The sequence below is a fragment of the Psammomys obesus genome, unplaced genomic scaffold, assembly GCF_907164565.1.
Source record: "Psammomys obesus unplaced genomic scaffold, mPsaObe1.curated_primary_1811, whole genome shotgun sequence".
In the NCBI taxonomy this organism is placed as follows: Eukaryota; Metazoa; Chordata; class Mammalia; order Rodentia; family Muridae; genus Psammomys; species Psammomys obesus.
The window spans coordinates 1,051,537-1,070,489 of NW_026590859.1; positions in this window are offsets into that span (position 1 = coordinate 1,051,537).

The window sequence follows — 18,953 nt, forward strand, 5'->3', positions numbered from 1 at the left end:
CTTTCTTTCTTTCTTTCTTTCTTTCTTTCTTTCTTTCTTTCTTTCTTGCCTTCTTGCTTTCTTGCTTTCTTGTGATTTGAAGACTCTGAGGAAGCTGAGATTCCAACTCTAAGGAGCCTCTGCTTCATCTGTTTTCCTTCCCTCTTTCATTCACATCATCTACAGCCATATGCCTTCTCTAGGGCACAGTGGGAAAACAGTCAGAGTCTCACCCCAGCATTCTAGGCATAACTAATTTTAGAGTGCACTGATTTTCTCTTTGATTATTGTGGTTTGAATGAGAAATGCCCTGCATAGTTGCAGGCATTTGAACACTTGGTGCCCGGTTAGTGACACTATTTAGAGAAATTTAGAAGGTGTGGCCTTGCTAGAGAAAGTGTGTCACTGGAGGTGGGCTTTGGGATCTCAAGTCTTCATCTTCAATTTGCTCTCTCTGTTTTGTGTTCACAGTTAAGATGTGATTTCTCATCTCCTGCTCTAGATGCCATGCCTTCCTATCATGACAGATTCACCCTCTGGCACCATAAGCCTAAACAAACTAATCTTTCTATGAGTTCTCTTGATCATGGAGTTTTATCACAGCAATATAAAAGTAACTAATACAGAAGTTGGTACCAGAGGGTGGACTATTGTTATGAAGAATCTGAGCATGTTTTGGTTTTTGTTTTGGATGTTTTGTTTTGTTTTGTTTTGATTTGATTTGTCTTTTGAATTTGGGAGGTGTTGGGACTTTGGACTAGGGAAGTGATTGAATGCTGTAAGCAGAGCTTAATGGCTATCCTGGTAGGAAGGAAGAAAAGAGTGCTGAGAGCAGTGTGGAGTGTAGAGATCCAGATCAAGAGGTTTTAGAGGGGGACAATATCAGCAACTGGACTAAATCCCCTTGCTATGATGTTTTGACAAAGAATGTGGCTACTTTCTGACCTTGTCCTAAGAACTTCCTTGGGACTAAATGAAAACGTAATAGAATAATTCCATTGCTTGAGGCAAATTCAAGGCAGCATAATAGTGAATTCATAGCATGATTATTATTAGTGATTGTTATGTAGGTCTACAATAAAAAAGAGAAAGCAGGGTAGAAAGAAACACAAAAAGTATACTTTATAGAGATAAAAAAAAAAAAGCCCAAGGAAACTTAATGCTGCCCTCAAGACCTGTACTAGAAGGATGCCCCGAGGACAGGATCCAACCCACCTAAGCTTGCAACTTATGAAAGAGGGTGTTTCTACTCCTAGAAGACACTTTGAGGAGTTCTAAGGAGTGTGGTCATGCTGGAGAAAGTGTGTTACTGTGGGTGGGCTTGAGTCTTTGCCCTACTTGCAATATGTTTTCTCTGCTTCATGCTTGGGGTTGATAGGTGAACTCCTTTTTTTTTTTTTTTCAATTTATTCATTATATATCCCAATTGGAGCCCTCTCCCTCCATTCCCCCCTGTCCCACCCTCCCTTACTCTTCCCCTATCTCCTTCCCCTAGTTCAGTAAAAAGACTAGGGTAATAATCTCCTTATCTCTTCTAGTACAGGCCTTGACTGCAGCCATCTGCCCACAGTTTATCAAGACTCATCAGAACTGCCTGGATCCTCTTCCTCTGTGGCCTGGCAAAGCTGCATCACCAGGGGCAAGTGATCAAAGAGCAGGCAACAGAGTCCATGTCAGATGCAGCCCCTTCTCCCCTTACTTGTTGACCCAAATGGAGACTGAGCTGCCAATTGTCTGCATTTGAGCAGGGGGTCTATATCCTCTCCGTGCATGGTCCTTGGTTGGTGCATCAGTCTCTGCAGGACCCCCTGGGCTCAGGTTTTTTAGCTGTTTTGGTCTCCTTGTAGGGCTCCTGTCCCCTCCATGTCCTTCTATCCTCACCCCCCCTTTTTCCATGAGACTCCCTGTGCTCTGCCCAAAGTTTGGCTGTCAGTCTCAGCATCTGCTTCCATCCCCTGTTCGGTGGAGCCTTTCAGAGGATCCTCTATAGTAGGCTCCCCATCCTGTTCCCTCTCTTCCACTGCTTCTGGTATCTACCCTGTTTGCCATTCTCAATGAAATTTAAGCATCCATCCTGGAGTCCTCCTTGTTTAGCTTCTTTTAGGTCTGTAGTATGGCTATCCTATATTATATGGTTAATATACACTTATAAGTGAGTATATACCATGTGTGTCTTTCTGTTTCTGGGTTACCTTACTCAGGATGATCTTTTCTAGTTCCATCCATTTGCCTGCAAATTTCATGATTTCCTTGTTTTTAAAATCTGAGTAGTAGTCCATTGTGTAAATGTACCACAATTTTTGTATCCATTCCTCTATTGAGAGATAACCAGGTTGTTTCCAGATTTTGGCTATTACAAATAAAGCTGCTATGAACACAGTTGAGAAAATGTCCTTGCTGAATGGTGGGGCATCTTTCGGGTGTATGTCCAGGAGTGAGCTGGATCTTGAGGTAGTGCTATTCCCAATTTTCTGATGTGAGCCCTTACTTCCCTGCTCTCATTGCTATGCTTCTTTTTGCTGTGTCTGTCCATCATTCTGGACTTCTATCCTTCTGCACAGTGGTTCTTAACCTTGCTAATGCTGTGACCCTTTAAAACAGTTCCTTATGCTGTGGTGACCCACAACCATAAAATTACATTATTGCTATTTCATAGTTGTACTTTGCTACTGTTATGAATCATAATATAAATATCTGATAAGCAGCATATCTGATATGTCACTCCACAGGATGAGAACTACTATTCTGGGACAATAATCCTAAGTAATCTCTTCCTCATAAATTGTCTTAGTCAAGGCATTTCATCCTAGTAACAGAATAGTAACTAACACAATTATTAAACCTGATGTCACAAAACACACATGGGGTTAACATACAATTAAGATCCTTAAGCCTATTAGTGGGGTTGTAAAACTTAATGTAACTTAAGAGTTAAGCTCATAGAATTTCCTCCCAGTCTTCCCTGTCTGACCATGGATAGCACTTAATAGGAGCAGCAGGCAGGATTTTTCTGATGCTGAACTCACTTTCAGCCAAGCAGGAAGACACATCTTTCAGCTGGGAAGCAACTTTGTTGCCACAGCTGCTTTAGGAGATGTTATTTTAACAGTTCTACCTTGGAATTGTTAGTTATGCTATGTTAAAAATGTTATAAGAGCATATTTAAGAAGTCTAAATCAGTTTTCATTGTGGCACTAAAGACGCTAATCTTTAAGGAGGAAATAATGGATGGTGTTTTGCTAGAACTCTCTATGAACATTTTACTGTACCATGTTGGTAGAAGTCACAAAGAATTGTTGCTCTTGTTGACTCTAACTCTCATTTATAAAGGGAAACACACTAGCACTTTTCCAAAGGAGATACAATTCTTATACATGTTGAAAAAGCGGGTTATTAGCAATTTCACTATAAAAATTCAAGCAGTAATAAAGGCATTTTGGGTTATCACCAGATATTAATTTTGAATATTAGCCAGCTTTAGTGAGAGGTTTCTTTTTTGTACAAGGTACATGATTATCTGCTGATTTGGTGGGTGTTTTTGAAGAGTGCTACCTGGAAAAGTAAAATGACCAGATGGTTGGCAATATGGGAGATGGAAGGTAAAAGAACTATATATATTCAGGAGGCTGCTGCAGTCACCTACATTCAAGGGCTAAATGGGACATAAAAGTCAGTGTCTTTTATTTTCTGGGTGGATCAGGAAGAAAATTTCTGAGGATGAGATGAAAACAGAGGTGATAAATATGTAAGAGCAATAGAGAATAAGTTCTGGCTGGGAAGCAGGACCAAATGGCCTTGAGGACCTGATTGGACCCGATTGTGGTAGTATACAAATTTGCAGTGATGTCTGCAACATTGTAAGAATCTTCCCCAAATCTACCTGCAGTGTGCTGTTAGTGATCAGCTGAGTGAGCTGTCAAAAGAGGGCAGTGGCAGAGAAGGAAGAGCAAGGTACAGGATGCAGAGCCGGAGACCAGGCACCCTGTACTACTGAAGAAAGCACCAGAGGCAGCAGGTGGGAGGCGTTGCTCTCTCACAATGGCTGTTATCATTGATGACTGAATTATCTCAATTATTGCTGGGAGATATCTAGATGAAAAATGTTAGATTCCAGATTCTTTTGAGGAGATCTTAGATTATGTCCCCATGTCTGTGGCTCAGAAGCACATTGCTACCTAACAGTTTGTAAGGCAGAATTTGGTCTCTGACATAGCAGTATCACGAGGCATGGGCTGTTAAGACACACAGTCTCTTGGCATGTGAGTGGGCTCTTGTTTGAGCTGCCAATACAAATGGTTAACGCGTTTACCTAATTACTTCCCATGCTGGTTAGTTTTGACTGCAAACTTGACACAACATAGAATCATTTGGGAAGACAGTCTGAGTGGGGAATTTCCTGGATCAGATTGGCCTGTAGATATGTCTATGGGAGACTGCTAATTGACACTGGGAAACCCAGTCCACTGTGGGTGGCAACATTATCTAGGTTGGAGGTCTTGAACTGCATAAGATAAGAGAAAAGCTAAGTAAAATCCAGCAAGAATCCATGCAATTAGTTTATTATCTACCTACTCTTGACTAGAGATGTGTCATATATAACTCCCTGCCTTGGCTTCCCTACAGTAAATGACTATAACCTGGAATTGTAAGTAAACTAAAATTCTCCCTGCTTTAGCTTCTTGTTAGGATATTTTAGCAAGGCACTAGAAATGAAGCCAGAACAGAATATAGTACCAGGAGAGAGGTTGTTGCTGTGATGAAGCTGATCATGTTATGCAGAGGAGTGTGGAATACTTTGGAACTTTGGACTGAAAAGCTATTGAAGCTTAATAGGTCATTCTAGTGGAAACTTGAAAGACAGTATTGCTAAAAGAAATGTTCACTCTTCAGGCCTGTCTATGTGGGAGGGAAGCAAAGTCTTAATTAAACCTTCTGGCAGAAGACCATTTTATGTGATAGTCTTGCTAAGACTCTTGTGTGCTTACAGCTCGATTCTAATGGTTAGTTTTAACGATCAACTTAAAACATCCTAGAATCACCTGAGAAGAGAGTCTCACCTGAGGAGTTATCTAGATCAGGTTGGCCTGTGAGCATGTTTATGGAAGATTCTCTTGATTATTAATTAACTAGGCCTACATTACAACACCTATTAGGTGGCAACATTCCTTAGTGTGATGGTTTGAATAGGAATTGCTCCCACAGGTTCATAGACTTGAATGCTTGATCACTAGAGAATAGCACTGTTAGGAGCTATATAGCCTTGTTGAAGTAGGGAAGGCCTTGATAGAGGAAGTGTGTCACTGCAGGTAGGCTTTGAAGTTTGAAATGCTCAAGTCAGGCCCAATGTCTCTCTTTTTCTGCTCCTAATTATCCAGATGTAGAACTCTCAGCTCCTTCTCCAGCACCATGTCCACCTGCACACCACCATGCTTCCTGTCGTGGAAATAATGGACTGGATCTCTGAACCTCTAAGCCAGACCCAATTAAAATATTTTCTTTATAAGAGTTGCTGTGGTCATGGTGGCTCCTCAACAGTTCATATGTCAATGACCACAAATAGCTCAGGACCAAATGAATTATTTGTGCTACAACGTCCCTGGAAGGTTAAACTAGGTTTTTTGAGGGAAACCTCTGCATGTGGAGGCATTGGAACTGCTGTCTATAGCCATGAACTCCTAAGCCCCTTCTACAGCATGACTGAGCTCAGAAAAGGTGCAGAGGTGGGGTTCCTCCAGTGGACAGCTGCAGCTCTACTCCCCAGGAGACTTCCCTAGACCCTCAGGATTCACCAGGAACCCGAGATTATTTCTGTTTACTTCTTCCTTCACTCTCTTCCCTCAGCCATGAGACCACACCATGATAGAAGTTCTCTTTGATTCCTTTTCCTTCCTACATTTTGTCATCCACACAGGGTTTTCCCAATAAATGTTCTGTACAGCTGAGGGACAGCTTGGCATCTGCTTCTTAGAAGACCTGAAGTAACAGAGCACAGGCTGCCAAACCAAATCCTGTATCCTGTTTCCTTTAGAATTAGTGGACAGAAGGTCAGCCCACACAGACCTGCAGTTGGTATCTGGCTCTTCAAATAGTCTGCTCTAAGAGAACAGGAGGTGTTTCAATTGGGAATTTAGGATGTGGAGCAATGGACATGACAGAAGAAAATGAGTGTTTTATATGTACAGATTTCTAGATAGCAGGGATGGTAGGCCATGCAAGGCTATGCAGAGAAACATGGTCTGCTGGGAGACTGAGGACATACGGAAAAGATGAGGACGTATTTGTGTAATGCACAGATGATTGTGGAGATGAAAAGCAACAATAGAATGAATGCAATCCATGTGATGACAAGGATTCTGACAGAGTCTTTAGAGGTTGATTGATTGATTATGGTGCTAGAGATCAAGTCCACAGCCTTCTGCATAGCAGGTGAAGGCTGTATCCTCTCAGATATTTATCATTTGGAAATGCAAGACAATGGCAAGAAATGCAAGTCAGTGTCATAACAGGAAACAACATTAAAAAACAGTAGGAGAATCATAAAAGCAATAGTGCAATTGTAAACTGGTCCTAAAAGATCCCCTCTCTGTTTGTATAATGTTCTTGTGAAATGTACACAATTTACCCTTGTTCATTCACATGCTGATTTCTCTCCCCCACTACCTGGTTTCAATCCAGACATTGCATTATGATCCTTATTCTAAGCATCACCTCTCTCAAGTTTGTGTAAACATGCTATCATTTCTTCAAGGTATTGTTAATAAAACAACTAGTCAGTTCTGAGCAATGGAGAGAATAGGGTGGGACATCCTGGTCCAGAGGGCAGGAGAAGAAGCAAGTAGGAAGAGTCGGGAAGAGAGATAGGAGAACACAGGACTTGGAACCACCAGGAGAGATGAACTGGACCTAAAATATGACTAAAAGCAAGTATAATGTGGGAAATGTGAATGGGAGGAAGCTATGCTGGCTTGGAGGTTTAGGATGGAGTAATTATTGCCCAGCATTGTGCTCTAGATTAATTAAATAAATCCTGTTTGCTGTATGGTGATTTGAGTATATAGCTGGCTTAGGAATAACAGCTGTTTAACGAAAAGATAAATCAATAATAAATATTAATAATAACACTCCTTTCTCTCTCCACTCTTTGCTCTCTCCTCTCTCCCTCCATCCTTTCCTCCTGCTCTCTCTCCCTCTATCTTTGTTTCTCTCTCCCCACCCCACCATTGAACTCTCTATGTAACAGAGGCTAGCCTTGAATTCTTAGTCCTCCTGCCTTCCTGTCCTGACTCCTGGAAATACAGATATATCCACCACATACACTGTATGATATCAAATGCAAGGGTCTGAAGAGACAGCTCATTGGTTAAAAGCACTAGCTGCTCTTCTAGAGGACCAAGGTTTGATTCCCACCACCCACATGGTGGTTCACAACCATCTGTAACTTCAGTTTCAGGGAAATTGATGTCTTTTTATGGCCTCCATGGTCACCAGGCATGCATGCAGTGAGCATACACAATGCAAGCAAACCACACGTACACATAAAATAAAAATAAGTCAGTATTTTAAAACAAACAAAAAAGATGCTGAATTCATTGTAAGCAAAGTTAGATGGTGCCATGAGGGTGCTAGGTTATGAAGGTCAATGCAGCGTGTGGAGAGTTGAGAGAGACCTGACAGAAAGCCCAAACAGTGAGAGCGGGTGAGAAAGAGCCAAGCAGCTTAGAGGCTTTCACAGCTGACTAGAACAACATACAAAGTCAGCTGGGATTAAAATGATGCCAAAGTCATTGTCCTTTCATGTATGTGGAGAATAAAATAAAATTAGATTCCTTTCATAGCAAAGCACAAAATAGACTGCAAATATCTTAAAGATCTAAATGTGAGCAAATCCTTTTAAAATTAGTTATGTGTAATACAAAAAGAAACAGTAAAAATGTCACAATAGAAAGACATTTTGTAACTATATCAACAAAAACAGAAATCTTCAAAATGAGAAATTTCTGTGCAACCGGAGACATCATAAACAAAATTAAGATGCACCACAAAATAAAGCATTATTGCTCACGTAACAAGCAAAACACTGACATTCAACTATAAAGAATCTCTTGCAAATCAATTTATAGAGACAGGAAAATGACTGGAAGGTGCAAAACAACAATAACCGATTCAAGGTAAAATAGATGTGAAAACATTGCTCTTCCTGCCTGTAATCAGGAAAATTCAAACAATGCTACTATGACATAGTCTTTATCCCTACCGGACCAGAGAGATCTTTCAGTCAGAGGGTACCAAACTGCAGTAAGAAAAGGGGAATGTAAGAACTCTGAAACACTGGTGGTGAAAACACAAATTGCCACAAGTATTTTGAAGATTAATTTGGAATATCTAGTAAAAATCATAGCTGTTTACCAGAGAACATAATGATTCCACATATTAGTACAGAATTGAGAGGAGGTCTCTCTAACGTGCACACAGATGTCGTTAAGTGTCTGTGTTCGAGGTTTAAAAGGAATTACTAAAAAAAAAAAAAAAAGAGCGAGAAGCGTGGGCGGGACAACAGCCCACTAAGGAGGGATGAAGGAGGAAGGAGAAATGGACTGAGGGACACTATCACACAGCACAGCGTGTAAGAATTCAAGCCCAAGTGTTTCCAATCCTTTGCTGTAGCTCCCGATTATTTCACATCGAGTTGGTTATCTATATACCAGCTGGTGCCTCAGGGTGTGGCCTGTGACCCAGACTGTCATCCATACCAACTAGTGTAAAGATTTGCCACAAAACAGTTCCCTAGAATCATGTTGACTGCAGCACAAGTGGCATTCTCCTTATTCTTCTCAAAAGGGAAAACAGAATTTTGCCAGCTCTTAGAGGAGTATTGGCAGTCTAGAAAAGGTAACCAAGCTCAGCCACAGTGTGTCAAGGCGTCCCGACTGCCTGGGTAACATCTGCTCACACAATGGATCCCGTAGACAAACAAAAAGTATTAGCAATCTGGTAAAGGAGGGCCAAGCTATTTCCATTGAGAAGCACTGGGAAGCCATCACTCCAGTGAGAAAATCTGCTCTCACCCGCAGCCGGGTGGAAAGGACCATCAACATTCATTTGGACTCTGAGTGCCCTGGCAGGAGAGACAGAAGGCCATCCTGTTAAATCATTTAATCAGCCAAGGTGGGCAGCTGCCTCCCAGATAATGCTGGTGGGGGACAATGAAAGACAGATGATTTACCAATTAAATGCATCAGGCTTCCCAAACGCAGGGCCTGAGGACTGGAGTGCCATGTGTTTCTGCCAGACGCAGATCTGTCCTCATAAGCAAATTAGGCTTCAAGTTTGTAACTCATATGTTCCCCCCCTCCTCTTCCTCCTCCCCCATGCACACACACAAAAGGGATCACATGTTAATGAACAAAGCTCAGACTTTTCCCATTTCTCTACTTGTCAAAAATCTCTTTCACCTTCACGACCAACAGTAAATCACACGTTCTGCTTGAGCAGGTGCTCAGGAAAAAAAAAAAGAAAGAAAGAAAATAAAAAAGGAAAACTACCAAATGGCTATCCTAGGAAAAAGGCCTTTTCAGAGGCTAGGCATTCACTGTGCTGTAAAGCAGGGGTGATAGCCTGTGTGGTAACAGGGGAGCTCACACTGGTCATTCTTCTACAAAGCAGCATCCGGTGCAGACCAGAATTCAAAAGCAAACCCAAGCACCAGCTCCCCAGGCAAAGCCAGGCTGACAGAAAGACTGAAGAACAGGAGCAGCCAACATTTACAGAGGAGCTTGCAGGGAGATTGTGTGCAGTCACAAGCATTTATTATTAATATAGTTGTGTTATTAGTATATCATTTTATATTTTTAATATTACTTTCATTTGACAGATGGAGAATCAGAGAAGTTAAATATTTTTTCTACATTCACACACAGAAGGCTTGTTATTAAAAATTGGATGGTTTTCCACTTATATATTATCTCTCCAAAATTTCTAATTCTGAAATTCTGTGAATAGAGATAGAAGCATTAGGAAACCATGGAGATGACTTGAGATGACTCAGTTTCTGTTATTAAAAAGAAAGATAAGTATTCGGTGGTGGAGACTGAGGGTCAAAAATATAAAACCACAAATAAATAAAAATAGAACCAGAATAATTTAAAAAAGGAAAAAAGTGAATAAAAAGAAATACTCAGAGATTTAGAGTAGAGACATTTATTCACTTCAGTTTTGCTCAAAAGGCCAAAAGGGAAGCCACACTCCACTCTGTCTGATTGATTGACTGATTGGTTGATTGACTGCAGAAAAGAAGACATACAGTCATAAAATAAAGTTCTGGACATTGAGATGACAGCTGATGAACCAGACGAAGCAAGAGCCCTGCCCACAGATAGAACATGTGGAACTCTCGGGCAAATGAGTCTTAGAAGTCAAAGACACAGCTTCAGCAATGAGCAAATGGAGGGAAGAGGGTTTACTCTTCAGCACAGCTGGTGGGTTAGCCTTCTGTCTATCTCAGCGCCACAGGCACTGTTTGGAGTGACAAGAATAACACAGGGGAAGAAGGAGGCCACTGGCTTCCAGCACTATGCTAGGTGTGCCCCAGGTCGCTCCTGGGGAGGTCTTCTCAAGAGCTGCCCTAGGCAGCAGAAGGGCTCTGTTCTGCAGGGAACGATCCCTGAACTTCATTACCCATAACGTCCATCTTCTAGAGACACTGCCAGCATCTTGGTAAACATGTGGCCATAAAAACTAATGGGGATAGTTTTTTTTTTTATAAAACTCTTTGTCATCTTTTTCAGTTTTCCAAGAGAATTTTAGGCCAGTTTTCTTTTTAGGTTCGAAAGAATATGGAAATTTTCTTAATATTGTTTAGGTTCTAATATGAAGACAATAATTAAGGGTGGCTCAAGAGAGGTACAATAGTCTCCATATGCCTTGCCAGTAACAGACAAACCATAAGGATATTGATGCTGGAATATATGTGAGGTCATTTTTATGGAAATATTTTGAAAATAGCACAGAAGGAAGTTCTCACGTAGGTCTGAACCTGTGAGGAGAGCACAGGCTGTGAGAAGAAGCAGAGGTCTTTCTCATTATCTCGTGTGAGCCTGTGTAAGGAATACACTTTAAAACGAACAAAAATGATGCCCATATGATGGTCGGTTCATTGGCATCTACTATCTACAACAGGGGAACAGGAGCCCTGCATCAGCCCTGTGAAACAGCTTCCCTCACGCTGCTATTTCTGCCAAAAGACCAGAGATTATTTGATGTGATCAGAACAGAGGCTGGGAACACAGACAGTATTCCCTTGCTGTGTGCAAAAGGCGGCATGGCTGCCACTCGGATACTATGTCACCATAGTTCACAGGACATATATGTGAGAAAGGCACAGACGTATTCTGCTGAAAAACCCGCAGAGCATCCTGGAAGATAAAAGAATGAATGTGGAGTTGATGGTGTGTCTTTAAACACAGAGGACACACAGTTCTAGCACACAACATGACACATGAAAGGAGATGAGTACTGAGGCCCACACGAGCACTGGTTTCACAAAGGCCTGTGTTTAAAAGGTGTAACATTTGTGATGGAAGGAACAGTATAACAGGAGGACTTAAGGAAAGAGATTTCCTGAGAGAGTTGGTGCAGGTGTGAGACAAGGGACCCATGCAAGGGGGCATGGCCTTAAATTGGGATCTGTTTCATAATTTTAGTCAGAAGTTTGCTAGATTGCTGTCTGCTTTTTTTTTTTTTTTTTTTTTTTTTAGGGTTGTCCTGAAGATGGATTAGAAAGAGCTAGAAAAAGAGAGGCTGTTTCACTGACCATGCAAATAAAATACTAGAGTTGCTATGAAAGACAGCAGGAAGAAGTGATTTTGGAGAAAGCAAGCTCAGCATTCCTCAGGTGAGGAAGACAGTGGACCATTGACATACTCAAATTTCTCAAGCTGGAAACCTGAGTGGGAAAGGACCTCAACAACAGTATTTTTATTGACCTTGCAAAGACTCACCAGAAGCTGGTTAGGGCTTCTCATGTTGAAGGCTCAGGTTCGGTTTCTACACTTCTCTCATTTTTCCTGTGAGGAGCACCCAGGCCACATTTTAAAGAAACATTGGGTAAATACAATTTCCATTCCAAAAATGAAAAGATGAAATTACCTAATTCAGGGACTATTTCAATGACCAAATCAAATCAATGCTTAGTTGATCTGATCAACTGCATGGAAACTGGGCAGTATAATGGCAGAGAGAAGAGGAACATTCAATAAAAAATGACTGATTCATTGTTCCATATAAAGAGAACATAGGCGTGGATTTTATTTCAAATGATCTGGGTGAGAAAATAAAAGCCGTGTAAGCTCCGAGGAAATGCGTGTTTTTCTTTCTTGAAATAACTCAATTTCCATACCTGATTTCATAAGCTGGGCACAAGGCATAGGGTGGTTTCCATCTTAGTTTCTCTTGCTGTAATCTTGATTGTCCTGCTTCCCTGGCTCAGGAGAGCTGGAGGGAGATGGAGGAACTCCTGGTCCTCATTGCTGCCACACTCCCCTGCACTTTCTGATTGCTACTGAAAACTGAAATAAGAAAATGACACTGGGAGAAATACTGGCACATTTTCAAGCCATTAGGACTAGAAAAATATTTTAATTCCTGCTCATGAAAACGACTCCCTCATTTAATAAAAACAAAACAACAGTCTTTAAAACAAAAACAAAACAAAAAACATGTAAAGCTCTTTTCCAGCCCCAAATATTTGGTCTTTATAAATGTAGAAACATTCTAGGCTCTTCTCTTCCTTACACAGAATCAGTAAGCAAGGACATTTTAACACTTCTGGGATCATAGCAGATTCTGAACTACAGGATGCTGGGAATAAATAGAGATAATACTTTGCCTTTTTTTTTTTTTTAATACAGTTGGTAGACAAAGGGTCTGGTCAGTAATTGCTCCCAAAGTTACATGGCTGATGATAACCTGCTGGCACGGAGACCCTGGCATTTCACACCCCTTCTGTATGTACCATGGAGCTTTGGGGCAAGCACTGGGAAAGCATGGCAACTTCTGTTCCAGAAACAATGAAGCAAAGCAAGTTCTCAGAGAGACTAACAACCTCAGACTAACTCCGGTGCCCAGCACAGGGACAGTTGCTGCGGAGCACCCCAGTATGAGCAAACCATTCTTGAGAGGCGCACTCACCAATTTCCCTTGTGAGAGCTCTCTCCTTTTACATTAAATGTGTGGAAGGCATTCTACAATCGTCTGTGTGTGTGCTTAGCCAGAACTTGAGCCAGAGTTGAGTGATGTCAGCTGAGTGTTTACCAGATAAAACACATTGCATTCCCCGAAGTGATCACACCACTGGAGGGCTGGTCTCTGCTCTCTGCTATTCTCACAAAGGAAACATCAGGAGACAATCCGTGAGATGAAAAGTCAAAACACACTGGAGTTTCTAGAATGGGTTTTATTTCTCCTAAAAGAATAATCCCTCCATATTTGTCAGACCCCACCCCTAGCCCCATACACACACTCTTGGGACTTGCACAAAGTTTACAGGGCATCCAGTGTGCTTCATGCCTGCCAGTGTGGATGCATACAAGATGGTACCTAGCAATGGAGGAGGAAAGGGCAGGTCCTGGGGCCAGAAGCTGGTTCAGAGTTCTCTGCCTTCCACTCTTTGTTCCCCGCATAACTCAAGCTTTGGCATGAAAGTGATGTAAATAAATGATAAAATGAAGGAAAGGTGCTACTTCTGAGGGAAATTAGTCGAAACATGAAGTGTTAATCTAGTCAGTAAAATTTGATAGGAAATTGGGAAGCATCCTAAGTTACCTAGAAGTGAACTTCTCAAGTTCTGGTCTCTAGACCCTATCATTCAGGCCAGAGAAGTACTCAAGGTAATCACAAAGTTTTAAAGTTTTTACACATCTTAAATTTCTGGCTAACAGAGCAATAAGACAACTAAAGGAGATCAAGGGGATACAAATCGGAAAGGAAGAGGTCAAAGTGTCACTATTTGCAGATGATATGATAGTATATATGAGCGACCCCAAAAATTCGACCAGAGAACTCCTCCAGCTGATAAACACCTTCAGCAAAGTGGCAAGATACAAAATCAACTCAAAAAAATCAGAAGCCCTCCTGTGTACCAAAGACAAAAGGGCCGAGAAAGAAATTAGGGAAACAACACCCGTCACAATAGCCACTAATAACATAAAGTACCTTGGGGTGACACTAACCAAGCAAGTGAAAGACCTGTTTGAGAAAAACTTCGAGTTTCTGAAGAAAGAAATTGAAGAAGATATCAGAAGATGGAAAGATCTCCCGTGCTCATGGATTGGTAGGATTAACATTGTGAAAATGGCCATCCTGCCAAAAGCAATCTACAGATTCAATGCAATTCCCATCAAAATACCAACTCAATTCTTTACAGACCTTGAAAAAAAGATTCTCAGCTTCATATGGAGAAACAAAAAACCCAGAATCTCCAAAACAATCCTGTAAAACAACAGATCATCTGGAGGTATCTCCATCCCTGATCTCAAGTTGTACCACAGAGCAATAGTAATAAAAACTGCATGGTATTGGCATAAAAACAGAAAGGAGGATCAATGGAACCACATGGAAGACCCAGAAATAAACCCACACACCTATGAATACTCGATTTTTGACAAAGAAGCCAAAGCCATTCAATGGAAAAAGACAGCATCTTCAACAATTGGTGCTGGTCCAACTGGATGTCTACATGCAGAAAAATGAAAATAGATCCATATTTATCACCCTGCACAAAACTAAAGTCCAAGTGGATCAAAGACCTCAACATAAAACCAGATACTCTAAATCTGTTAGAAGAAAAAGTGGGGAACAGCCTAGAACTCATTGGCACAGGAGACAACTTCCTGAACAGAACACCAACAGCACAGGCTCTAAGAGCAACAATCAATGAATGGGACCTCATGAAACTGAAAAGCTTCTGTAAAGCAAAGGACATCGTCATCAAAACAAAACGAATGCCTACAGATTGGGAAAGAATCTTCACTAACCCTTTATCTGACAGAGGACTAATATCCAGTCTATACAAAGAACTAAAGAAGCTGAAAAGCAGCAAACCAAGTAATCCAATTAAAAAATGGGGAACAGAGCTAAACAGAGAATTCTCAACAGAGGAATATCGAATGGCAGAGAAACACTTAAAGAAATGCTCAACCTCATTAGCCATCAGGGAAATGCAAATCAAAACGACCCTGAGATTTCACCTTACACCCATCAGAATGGCCAAAATGAAAAACTCAAAGCACAACACATGCTGGAGAGGTTGTGGAGAAAGGGGAACCCTTCTCCACTGCTGGTGGGAATGTAAACTTGTACAACCACTCTGGAAATCTATCTGGCGCCTTCTCAGACAATTAGGAATAGTGCTACCTCAAGATCCAGCCATACCACTGTTAGGTATATACCCAAACTTTGCTCAAGTACACAAAAGGGATACTTGCTCAACCATGTTTATAGCAGCTTTATTTGTACTAGCCAGAACCTGGAAACAACCCAGATGTCCAACGGAGGAATGGGTACAGAAATTGTGGTATTTTCACACAATGGAATACTACTCAGCAATCAAAAAGGAGGAAATCATGAAATTTGCAGGCAAATGGTGGGATCTAGAAAAGATCATTCTGAGTGAAATATCCCAGAAGGAGAAAGACAAACACGGTATATACTCACTTATATAGACCTATAAGATATGAAAAACATAATGAAATCTATACACCTAAAAAAGATAATCAAGAGAGCGGACATGGGGTAAGATCTGTTTTCAAAGCAGATACAAAGACTCATGACCAAACCTTCGGCAGAGTACAGGGAATCATATGAAGAAGGGGAGTTAGTATGATGGGGAAAGGATAGGAGCTCCCCAAGGACCAAATATATCTGGGCACAGGGTCTTTTCTGAGACTGACACTCAACCAAGGACCATCTATGGATATAACCTAGAACCTCTGCTCAGATGTAGCCTGTGGTAGCTCAGTAACCAATTGGTTTCCCATAGTGAGGGGAACAAGGACTATTTCTAACAGGAACTCAATGACTGGCTCTTTGACCTCCCACCCCCCAAGGGAGGAGCAGTCCTGCTAGGCCACAGAGGAGGACTTTGCAGCCAGTCCTGAAGATACCTGATAAAACAGGATCGGATGAATGGGGAGGAGGTTCCACCCCCCCATCAGTGGACTTGGAAAAGGGCACAGTGGAGATGAGGGAGGGAAGGTGGGATTGGGAGGGAATGAGGGATTGGGACACGGCTGGGATACAGAGTTAATAAAATGTAACTGATAAGAAAAAGATAAAATTAAAAAAAAATTTTCTGGCCAAAAACCAAGAGCCCACTTGTCACAGTCCGCACTCCATTGTGTGTGTGTGTGTGAATGTGTGTGTGTGACACACACACCTACATGCTTGTGTGTGCACGTGTGTGTGTGTGTGTGCCTGTGGAGAACATAAGATAATCATCTATGGTTGTTTTCTGAGACAAGGTTTCTCATTGGCCTAGAGCTCACGAAGTGGGCTAGGCTGGCTGGACAGCAAGCCCCAGGGAGTCAACTGTCTCTAGTGTTGGTACTACAGATTTGCAATGCTACATCAGACATTTCATGTTGGTGATGCGAATCAAACTTAGGTCCCTGTGCTTGTGTGTCATGTACTTTAGCTAATTATTAAGCTACCTTCAAGCCCCTCACATCCATTAATTATTTACTTAGATACAGAGTGGAACTTTTAGCCAAATATAACTTTTTAGCACTGAATATTGGCGTTTGGAAAATACTTGTTCTTTTTATCTTCTTTATTTTTTCCATTATTTACAATTTATTCACTTTGTATCCCACCTGTGGTCCCTGCTGTTGTCCTTTCCCAATTCCACCCTCCCTCCCTCGTCTCTTCCCTTGTACCCCAGTACACTGAGAGGGGAGGTTCTCCTCCTCCCCTTCCATCTGACCCTAGCCTATCAGGTCTCATCAGGACTGGCTGCATGGTCTTCCTCCAAGGCTTGGTAAGGCTGTTCCTCCATCAGGGGGAGGTGATCAAAGAGCCAGCCACTGAGTTCATGTTAGAGACAGTTCCCATTACTAGGGAACCCACTTGGACACTGAGCTGCCATGAGCTACATCTGTGCAGGGGTTCTAGGTTATCTCCATGCATGGTCCTTGGTTGCAGTATCAGTCTCAGAAAAGGCCCTTGTGCCCAGATTTTTTGGTTCTGTTGCTCTTCTTGTGGTGCTCCTGACCCCTCCAGGTCTTTCATCTCCTCCTTCTTTCCTAAGATTCCCTGCACTCTGCCCAAAATTTTGGCTATGAGTCTCAGCATCTGCTTTGATACTCTGCTGGGTAGAATCTTTCAGAGGCTCTCTGTGGTAGGCTCCTGTCCTGTTCCCTGTTTTCTTCCTCTTCCAATCCCATTTGCCTTTCTGAATGAGTATTGATCATCTTACCCAGGGTCCTCCTTCTTGATTAGCTTCTGTAAGTGTACAGATTTTAGTATGTTTATACTGTATTATATGTCTAATATCCATTTATAAACCAGTAGATACCATGTGTGTTTTTCTGCTTCTGGGATACCTCACTCAGGATAATCTTTTCAATTATCCACCATTTGCCTGCATCTTTCATAATTGTTTTTAATTGCTGAGTAGTATTCCATGGTGAAAATGGAATACAATTTCAGTATCCATTCCTCAACTGAGGGGCATCTGAGTTGTTTCCAACAACAAATTAAAAGAAAGCAAGCATAGAAACAGAGTAACACCATCAACTCCACAAAAAAAAAAAAAACAAACAAACAAAAAAAAAAAACAACTAACATTCATTGGTCACTATTATCTATCAACATCAACCTACTCAACTCTTCAATAAAAAGACACAGACTAACAGAAGGTTTGCAGAATCAGGATACAACATTCTGCTGCATCCAAGAAACACATCTCTGCAACAAAGATAAACACTACCTCCGAGTAAAGGGCTGGTAAAATGTTTTTCAAGCAAATTGACCCAGAAAACAAGCTGGAGTAGCTATTCTAATATCTAATAAAATAGACTTTCAACCAAAATTATTCAAAAAAGATGAGGAGGGGCTCTTCATTTTCACTAAAGGAAAAATCAACCAGGACATCACAATCCTGAACATTTATGCCTCAAATACAAGAGTTCCTGCATTTATAAATGAAATATTATTAAAGCTTAAATCACACATTGATCCCAACACCTTAAAATACTTGCTCTTAAATAACTAATCCAGCTCTTCCAAATGCTGACATGTCTCATTATTCAATGTCAGATCACCATTGACATTACCACTAATCTCATCAAAGAAGTTGAGCTTTATGTTGACTTGACAAAAAGCTATATTCATTTGGGAAGAGGGACAATGAATCGAGAAAATGCCTCGAGAAGATTGAGCTATAGGCAAGTCTATCAGGCATTTTCTTGATTAATAGTTGATGTGGAATGGTCCAGCTCTCTGTCGAAGGTGCCACCCATAGTCCTGCGTTGTGTGAGAAAGCAGGCTGAGCAAGCCATGCTGAGGAAGGCAATGAGCAAACCTCCTCCTTGGTCTCTGCTTCAGTTCCTGCCTCCAGGTTCTGAGTACTCCAGTCTTGAGTACTTTCCCTGACTTTCTTTGATGATGAACTGTGATGCAGAAGCATAAGATGAAACCAATGCTGTCATCTCCACATTGCTTTTGGTAATGGTGTTTTATCATAGCAACAGAAACCATTACTAAGGCTGAGGTCTTTTAGGTCTTTAGTCCATCCAGCTTTAGTAGGAGATATATGTTGTTGGCTAGGATTCTACTTTTTGCTTAAAGGCAAAAATACTATCACTAGAAAAATAATTTCAGTGTTATTCTTTGAAGCACCAGGGTAATTTCATTCATTTTCAAAGACACACCTGCCAAAGCCGAGTCTCAGGCACAGTGACTCTTTGGTCTATAGTTCATGA